A 10,007-nucleotide genomic window follows, 5' to 3' on the forward strand; every position below is an offset into this window, starting at 1 on the left:
TAGGAGTTTGACATATATCATCACGATTTCTCCAGAAAGTCAGCTTGTCATACCTTTGTGCAGTTCCTTATGAACTGATGATAAAACTTCTGAGTTAATTCATTGATCACAAAGCTGTACGCAAATACACAGACTTTCCATGTCTAACCAACTATTTAAAATTCTTGAAATCTCAAGCAGAACTTCCTTGTGCAGTCTGTTTTTGTTCTTTTTAACCTTCTGCCATGAGATGATGTAGCAAGTTTTTTTTTTTAATCAAAACTACTTTGTTGTTGTTCCTTGCTTGTAGAACAACACACATAAAGATGTTTAACCCTCACCCATTTTGTTTTTAGTGAATACCCAGACACAAAGCTATCTTAAACTGACTTCATGTACTAACAATTTTTTAAAACATATTTAATAAACCCCAAAATACATAGTCTTATAGAACTGAAGAAGCCAAAACTACTGAAGTTTGTATTTATCAGTTAATGTTTCAGTATTTTAACTTTGTAAATTAAACAGATGTCTCTTTTAACAAACATATTTATGAAGATTAATCCCATTTATGTTAAATCTAATTTATTCATTCTAGTTGTTAACATTATGTCCCCCATGAAAACCAAGTTATCAGACAAGTCTAGTTAACACTTTAAGTTAGTTATTCCTGCCAAAGAAAAATCCTTAAAAGCAATGGGTGTTGCACTTTAGCATTTTATAGATACTAATGTTTTCTTTCTTTCTTTTTTTTTTTCCGGTACTTGGGATTGAACTCAGGGGCACTCAACCACTGATCCACATCCCCAGCCCTATTTTGTATTTTATTTAGAAACAGAGCCTGACTGAGTTGCCTAGTGCCTCACTTTTGCTGAGGCTGGCTTTGAACTTGCAATCTTCCTGCCTCATCTCCCATGCCACTTGGATTGCAGGTGTGCACTACTGTGCCCAGTACTAATATTTTCTTTATTGGCTGGTCACTTAGAAAAACATGTAAGTCAGCAATTTTAAAGACATCTTTACTCTTATTTTTTAACCAATCTAAGTCACGTGACCTGAAAGACATTTGGATCCATTTAAAAAAATTATGAGTGTTCCTTTATCTATATGCCAATTTTGGTGCCATATACATGATTTATAGACACAAGTACATAACATACAATACACAGGTGTGCACATACATAAATAAAAATTGACAGGAAACAAAAATTTTATAGCCCTCTGCCAGGTATTAGATTCCCACAGTTAGAAGGTAAAAGTTACAGATGTTTAATTATACAGACTGTTAGATTTAACCCTTTAGAAATTAAAAGAGAGTGTGTGTCATAGATCTTGCAGTATGACTCAGATATAAGGCAGGCCTGTTGGCCATATTAGAAGCAGAGTCTGTTATCCATGGTGGATGCTGAAATCAAAGGTTCAAGTGGTCACTTGTCCTCCATGGGGGCATATCCACCCCCACTATCACCACTATTTATTTTTTCTGCTTAGTACTCTTCAAAGGAGAAGATCTCTTTCCTTTTCCAGTGTATTTGAGTGTTAATTCCTGAACAACTAGCCTCTGAATAAAAATAGCAGAAAGAAAAACAGAGGGCTAGAAACTTCGGTTAGACAAAACCAGACTACTTGATACAGAACCAAAGGTAAATTAATCAGAAAACCTTGAGTTTAGAATAAGACAAAGACTTTGAAAAAAAAATGACACAGATGAAATTACTATATTAAAGGAGCACATGCAACATGTTTATTAGACAGAGTGCACTTTTGAATCGATTGGCATCAACTCAGATATTTAAAGAATTTGGAAGCCTGTGGAGTTTTTTTTTTTTAATATTTTTAGTTGTAGATGGACACAATACCTTTATTTTATTTTATTTCATTTTTAATATTTATTTTTTTAATTTTTCGGTGGACACACCATCTTTGTTTTATTTTTATGGGGTGCTGAGGATTGAACCCAGCACCCCACACATGCCAGGCGAGCGCGCTACCGCTTGAGCCACATCCCCAGCCCCTTTTATTTTATTAATTTATTTTTACGTGGTGCTGAGGATCGAACCCAGAACCTCTCACATCTTAGAAAAGTGCTGAGCCACAACCCCAGTTTGCCTGTGAAGTCTTCAGAAAAAAAAAAAAAATTAAAGAATTTTTTTTTTTTTGTAGTTGCAGATGGACAGAATTTTATTTGCTTATTTTTATGTGGTGCTGACGATCGAACCCAGTGCCTTACACATGCCAGGCAAGTGTACTACTCTGAGCTATAGCCCCAGGCCCTCTCTTTTTTTTTAAGTATTTTTTTTAGTTGTTGATTTACCTTTATATTTTAGTTATTTTATATGTTGTGCTGAGGATCGAACCCAGTGCCTCACACATGCTAGGCAAGCTTTCTGCCACAGATCTACAACCCCAGCCCAGAAAAAAAATTTTAAGAAAAAGAAAACTTGTACCTACGGGATCTTTTAATTTATTTTTCTTTTTTAAATGCCTATCTGGAGAAAAGAGAAAACCATTTAAGGAGGAAATTATTGAAAAAGCAGAATCCCAGAGTGCAAGAAAAGAGAAAACAGTCTTTTATGTCTCACAGTAGCCTTGACTTAAAAGTGACACTTTTTCCTTCTCTGGTCTCAAGCTGATTTGGGCACTTGTGTCTGTAGCTTACATTTTAGATGGGCGTCAAACAGGCAGCTCAGGAGCAAAGACAGCTGCCATTTTGAGCATGAGAAGCCAAAAGCTTCTACATAGAGCAATTTTGACAACTTTTTCCTTTTGTAAAGTCAGTCTAGCTTTCAGATGGTTTTAAGGTTTCTGTTTTCCTTCAGAGGCCTTTTTAAAAAAATTCCTCAGCTGGTAATCAGTCCAGGCTTGGGGGCAGAAAATTATCAGGCCTTTTTTTTTTTTTTTAATGGCAAGGATCAAATCTAACCCAATTTTTAAAAATGTAGGCTAGTGGCTAGTGGCACATTTTATTTTTGAGGCTGAGGCTCCCACCTCACTGGAAGATGAATGAAAAAGTATAGATCATGGGCATCTGCATCAAGAAAACTGTCTCGGGACTGGGGATGTGGCTCAAGTGGTAGCGCGCTCGCCTGGCATGCGTGCGGCCCGGGTTCGATCCTCAGCACCACATACAAACAAAGATGTTGTGTCCGCCTAAAAAAAAAAAAACTAAAATAAATAAAATATAAAAAAAAAAAAAAAAGAAAACTGTCTCTTTGGCTAGGGGAGTTTCCCTGATTTGGGGGCCTCTAAGGGTCAGCAGTTCTGGCCCCTCCTCCCATGTTACCTACTGGATTCAAGTGCTGCCTTACCAGTGTGGTCATGACCTATGACTAGACTCCAACATGCTAGAGACTGGTGGAGGACTGGACTTGATGGGTCTTACCAGTCCTCTCCCCTGCTGCTCCCTTGTCTCGATTATGATTAGGTATCCCCTGTATTCTTTCCTCTTTCATGGGTGACTATGAAAAAGGTGCAAGCCTCCAGATTTACCCACCCATACCCATATGACTTATAAACCTGGGAGACCATGAAACCCTTAGATGAATTTCTTATTGCTTGTAATAAATTCTAGTCTGTCTGTGCTGAGCCTATCATTAGTTAAAAAACTTTGGTCGAGGGGAGGGAAACTGGGCCTCAGATTAGAGGATACTAACTTCTTGATAACTATTTGATTTAAAGGGGGAGGCATGTGTACCATTGACAGGGGATAAAAATAAGTGGAAGTTTGGGGATTTTTCAGATTTTTCCTTAGTTGGGGCTTCTTCCATTAAGGTAACAATCATAGCTGAACTTAATTTACTTTGTTGGCATGATTTGGGTTTTTTCCCTTAGGGAAAAGAAGGCTTGCACATAGGGAACCTCAGACCATTTTCCTTCCTTTTTTTTCAATACGGGCTAAGCTGTAGAATGGTATTTAAATATATGCTTCCCTTTGATGGTCATGATTCTCCTTCAGAGAGTTTGTATTGAGGTCATGATTGGCTGCAGAAGAAAATGAGGCACTTTTTTTTGAGCATCTGTGGGTCAAACTTGTCCCAGTTTTTCAGTATGCAGGCTAATGGTGAAGTTAGCTAGCATTACTGTTGAGATCAAAGCTCCCATCTGTATAAGAGAAAACAGAACTCAGGTGTCCACACCAGAAAAAATGCCCACTCTCATAGGGACATCTCCCTAATGAGCTTCTGATGATCAGCAATTTCACCTCTCTAACTCCCATGTCCTGGATTTATTGCTGCTTTATCGGCAAAGATGCATAGGTCTTTTTTGCCACATGCCAAATACTCAGGGGATCCAGTATTAGTGGCCTTTAATGGAATCCCCTGCCACTATTACATTTCCAAATGCAGTGCCCAATGATAAAAAGATGACCTGCAATAAAATGTATTCCTCTGCTTTGTATGTCTATGTAACTAGTGAGCCTAGCCAGTAAGAATTCTCCTTCTATTAAGAAAGTCTGAGAAGTCTGTGAAAGGCCAGAGTCATTAATGGTAAAGGTTTGCTGGGAAGAGCTGATTTATAATACCTTGTGTTGTAGGATTCCTGGCGGGCAGCAAAGGCATGCTGCTGCTTTGGGGCATTCCTTTTGGGTCCTCACACTCATAGGACCAGTTTCATCCAAGATTCATTAGGTGAGTTACCTTCCACCACTGGGCCAAGTTAACCAGAAACAGAAAGATAGTGTCAGAAAGAGAGAAAAAGAAAAATTGTACCCCTGAGGGCTTTTGGGGGTCAGACTCAGGGCATGAGACCTTCATGAAGCAGCGGGGATTTACCCTGGTCAGCTGCCTTCGGTTGTCTCAAGCCTTTCTTTGTCCCATGCACCAACTTTCTTCCACAGAAAAGAAACTGAAGCAAGTCAGGACCAACATCCTCAATACCTGGGTGAAAGGGGATTGGCCCTGCCTATCCAGCAAGTCTGTCATCTGAGTCTTGTAAACTGACAGCTGTCCTATTCTCCCTTATTGGCCGACAGATGACCATTTTGTTTATTTGTTTCTGACGGACAGGGCTGAACATTTGAATGGAGCTTAGGGCTCTTAAAAAAGCCATTGGTCCATTTTTCCATAGATTCCAGATGAGCCCCTAAATATGTAGCACAGAACATGGGGTTTGGTGAGAGCAAAGTAACAGAATTTATTAGAGTAATAGAAAGAGGGCTGGGGATGTGGCTCAAGTGGTAGCGTGCTCGCCTGGCATGCGTGCGACCCGGGTTCGATCCCCAGCCCACATACAAACAAAGATGTTGTGTCTGCCGAAAACTAAAAAATAAATATTAAAAAAAAAAAAAGAAAGAAAGAAAGCAGAGTTCCCAAAGAGGGAAGGGTCCCAAGAGTGGTACTAAAGAACAGTTATTGTCTAGGGCTTTATATAGATCTATAGGCTTAAGGTAGATGGCATCCTGCCCAATCAGTGTCCAGGAGCTATTCATGCAGCTTTTAGCCGAATCAAAATATCTATGAGGGGAGGAGCTGGGGTTGTGGCTCAGTGGCAGAGTGCTTGTCTGGCATGTGTGAGGCACTAGGTTTGATTCTCAGCACCACATAAAAAATAAATAAATAAAATAAAGTTATTATGCTCATGTACATCTAAAACACTAAAAATAAAAATTAAAAAAAATATCAATTGGGCATTTTCCTCCTTTGGAGAGGCATGGACCCCAGTCATGTAAGTCCTGATATAAAATTAGCCTTTTTGTTTTTTAGCAAATATCCACAGGTGCTGTTTGTGCTCTACTGCACAGGAAGTTTCCCAGGGGCCCATCTTCCTATCCTCTCAGCCTTATCTCTTCCTCCTGATGTGATTATGCACAGTTTCTCTTAACTAAGTTCTTTGTTTATGTAAGAATGTGTTTTGTTTTATTTACTTTTCTCCCTGGTGATTTAACAATGTTCAGGACATCCAGAGCCTTTGAAGGGAGCGAATTTGTCGACTAATCTCTTACAATAGGTGGCTCTTTTCCAGGCCCTGTCCATCTCACCCTAACCCTTTGGCTAAAACTTTGAATCTGTCTACACATTTTATCTTACATTTAATGATGTTTATATCTTTGGCTTACTGGTAACACATTTCAGCATCAGGAACTCCACAACAAGATGGGTTTACTTACACGATTCCAGATGTGGTGACATCTGTTGCTTTAATAAGTAGATCTGGGGCTAAAAATGTGGCTCAGTGGTAGAATGCTTGCCTAATGTGCATGAGACCCTGGGTTCCATCTCTAGTACAACAAAACAAAAACAAAAACAAAAAACAAGTAGACCTAGTTAGAGGGAAAGACCTTGGAATTCAGAGCAATAAAATTCCCACTTAAGACAAATGTGAAAGAGGGTTTTCAGCGCTACACTGTGTAAGAAATGTTGAAACCTAAATCCTACCCATGGGATATAAACTTGGCAACATTTCAGTTTTCATAGAAAAGCTACATGAAGAAAGAAGAACAATAAACTGATAATTTGAGGGCGGAAAAAAAAATAGGTTGAGTTGAGCCATTCTACACCTTGAAGAGGAATAAACTCACCAGTTTGATGGGGTCATTGGGTTGGGGGTGGAGTCATTAGTTCTTTGTAAGGAAGCATATCTTCTAGCTGGGCAGGTGGAAATGAGAAAGGGCCTAATTCTGAAGATGAATTTAGTGTCCTGCTGACAAAGCTTGGAGAGTCAGATCAAAGACTGGGGCTGAGAATGGACTTTTCCTGAGTCCACTCTGATACCTGTCTCCTGAACCAAGGCCTTTGGGAGGCTTTGGTACAAGGATATCCATAGTGGTTTTCTAAGTCTGCAGGAAGACACAATGCCATGTTACTCCATGGCAGTCACTGGGTGGGATAAAATGGACTGGTAAGGAAGACCGTGGCAATTTAGAGTCAAATAAAGACTAGATAGATCTACACCACTTGGGTTATTAAATCAATTAAGTTGGGGCTGGGGTTGTGGCTTAGCAGTAGAGCGCTCGCCTCACATGTGCGCGACCCTGGGTTCGATCCTCAGTACCGCATAAAAATAAATAAGTGAAATAAAGGTATTGTGTCCAACTACAACTAAAAAATAAATATATTTTTTAAAAAATAAATTAAGTCCATCACATCTCTCCAAGGCTCACTTGACTCCATGACCAGGGTGAATCCATTTGGGACTTGTTGCAGTGTTGCCAACTGACTGGGGCTGAAGGAGATCAGATGGAAAGATGGAGATGAAAAGATGAAATTCACACCATCAAGACCCATCTTGGTCAAGTCCAAAATCAGTTCACGACAGAGGGGAAGGAATTTGGGTTTTGTTCTCTTTGTCTCTGAAGATAAAGGAGTGCAGATAGTAAAGGATTGGAATCTTCAATTTTATGATGAAGCAGAATGAGATGAGTTCTACCTGTTCTTAAACGCAGGATTTGAATGGAGATAACCTGAAGTCAATGCCTGTGGGACAGAAGGAGAAAGGAAGAAAGTGAAAAGACAGCATGAAGGAAAGTACTGAAAATTTGCTGACTGAAAAACTAGCCTCATGCTTAAAAAACAACAAGAACACACACACACACACACACACACACAAAAAAAAAAAACCAAAGCAAAAAGTACCATAAAAACATCAAACTGAGCCTGGCACTGTGGCGCACACCCGTAATCCCAGTGGCTTGGGAGGCTGAAACAGGAGAATCACAAGTTCAAAGCTAGCCTCAGCAACTGAGAGGTGCTAAGCAACTCAATGAGACCCTGTCTCTAAATACAAAATATGGCTGGGGACGTGGCTCAGTGGTTGAGCAACCCTGAGTTCAATTCCTGGTACCAAAAGAAAACGAAAGAAAAAAAAAAGAAAAAGAAAGAAAGAAACCACCAAGCTGGGGCCTGGGGTTGTGGCTCAGTGGTAGAGCACTTGCCTAGCATATGTGAGGCACTGGGTTTGATCCTCAGCACCACATATAAATAAATGAATAAAATAAAGGTCCATCAATGTTATGTTAAAAAACAAAACAAAACAAACAAACAAAAAAACATCAAGCTGGCTGGGTGTGGTGGTACATGCCTGTAATCCCAGCTAGTCAGGAGGCTGAGGCAGGAGGATCATGAGTTCAAAGCCAGCCTCAGCAACTTACTGAGGACCTAAGCAACTCATTGAGACCCTGTCTCTAATAAAATATTTAAAAAGGGCAGGGAGGGCTGGGGATGTGGCTCAAGCGGTAGCGCGCTCGCCTAGCATGCGTGCGGCCCAGGTTCGATCCTCAGCATCACATACAAAGATGTTGAAAAAAAACCTAAAAAACAACAACAACAAAAAGATTAAAATTCTCTCTCTCTCTCTCTCTCTCTCAAAAAAAAAAAAAAATTAAAAAAAAATAAAAATAAAAAGGGCTGGGGATATGGCTTGGTGGTTGAGTACCCCTGGGTTCAATCACTGGTACCATGCAAACAACAACAACAAACAAAACAAAACAGAAAAACCCACCAAGCTGTTCCCTGTTGTATTTGGTTATATATCTGTCTTGGGAAGGCTTGTGAAAGCAAGAGAGGAGCACATAACTTAATTAGGAGAAGGCCACCTTGCACACAGATATTTTAGCTGCGGCCTGGTTTTGTTTCAAATAAGCTGGCTCTACTGTTGAAATATGTCCTTTACTTCTGTTGCAACAGCTACATGTTGACATAGAAGCCTAAATATATTCAGGAGACTGGCAGAGAGGAGATTGCTCTGCTAAGAATCGGGAGACCTGGGGACAAGTTATATTTGCATCTCTCTCTTGGTCTTAATTTCTCTAACTATTAAAAGAAAAAAAATTTTTTCCCAATAGAATCGATAGCAATTTTTTTGAATAAATATCAATTCAGGAAAAATACAACATTTGTAGACTGTTTTCCTTCTATTGAGAAACAGTAACTCAGATAAACATCTTTTTAATCTTTCATTCTGCAATTAGATGCAGGGCTTCAACTAACAATAGTTAGTTGTCCCTATAAATGAATTAGGTTTTTGATTTTCTGATAAAAGTAGCTTTTGTTGACTGTTCTTCATATGATTTCTGGTTAATTATTTTCTTAGAAATATCACCAGAAGTCTATTTGGTGAATCTTCCATTTTTGGTCTTCTGGAAAAGTCTTACCTACAAATGATACAGACCTGTTTTATTTACACACACAAGGCTTAAAGGCATCTGTCCTAGTTCAGCAATTGCTATCAAACAAAATCAATAAATATTAATAATTCAGCAGCTAAAGTAATGGTTTTCAGAAATCAAGTCAGCAACTTTTGACAGGTTACAAACAACCAGTCAATTGACTAGGGCTGGAACTTAAAATATCCAGACATGTCCTCAAATGAAACGCCCTTGGAACACATATTGGAACAAGAAAGCCATTGCCAATGAAAGTAGGAGGAGCTCACAAATGTTTCATCATATAAAATCTGATTATTTGATTAATCTTGCTTTAAAATTCTTCCAAAGAAAAGAAGTAGACAAAGTTATGTTACAGGGAGTGATTCTAAAAAATTACCAGAGATGGAAAAACCAAAAACACTGTAAAACTTTTCCTTACTAATCCTTTGAGAAAACAGTCTAGGTGACTATAATGGATAGAGGGTTTCTTCATGGAGCAGCAAAAAAAAAAAAGTTCTAAAACTGACTCATGATGATGGTTGAATAACTATGAATGTACTAAAAACCACTGCACACTTCATTTATTTCTTTGGTCCTGGGGTTTGAACCCAGGGGTGCTTTACTACTGAGTCATATCCTCAGCCTTTTTTATTTTTTATTTTGAGACAGGGCCTAACTAAACTGCTTAGGGCTTCACTAACTTGTTGAGGCTAGCTTTGAACTTATGATCCTCTTGCCTCAGCCTCCTGAGGTGCTGGGATTATAGGCATGTGCCACCATGCCCCACTAGCCACTGCACACTTTAATAAATGTTGAGTGTTTTGTATGCTGTGTGAATTGTATACCAATACAAATATTGTAAAAAATTTTAAAGCCTTTTATAATTTTACTGGAAAAAAAAGCCCTAAGATTTTGGTCTATTTGTGGTATGGCAGTTGACTGAGGT

The 10,007-nt window shown here is 39.0% G+C and overlaps 1 long non-coding RNA gene across 1 annotated transcript; it reads right to left on the minus strand.

Annotated features, from left to right (window-relative positions):
• Nucleotides 1-6,115: 6,115 nt before the first annotated feature.
• On the minus strand, nucleotides 6,116-8,493 carry LOC139702390 (uncharacterized). Its single transcript, XR_011705030.1, has 3 exons — nucleotides 8,416-8,493; nucleotides 7,345-7,391; nucleotides 6,116-6,196 (listed from the first exon to the last, which is right to left on the minus strand). It is a non-coding gene; the product is annotated as an uncharacterized lncRNA (long non-coding RNA).
• Between the last annotated feature and the right edge of the window lie 1,514 nt (nucleotides 8,494-10,007).

This window comes from Marmota flaviventris, chromosome 17 (assembly GCF_047511675.1).
Source record: "Marmota flaviventris isolate mMarFla1 chromosome 17, mMarFla1.hap1, whole genome shotgun sequence".
NCBI classification, from domain to species: Eukaryota; Metazoa; Chordata; class Mammalia; order Rodentia; family Sciuridae; genus Marmota; species Marmota flaviventris.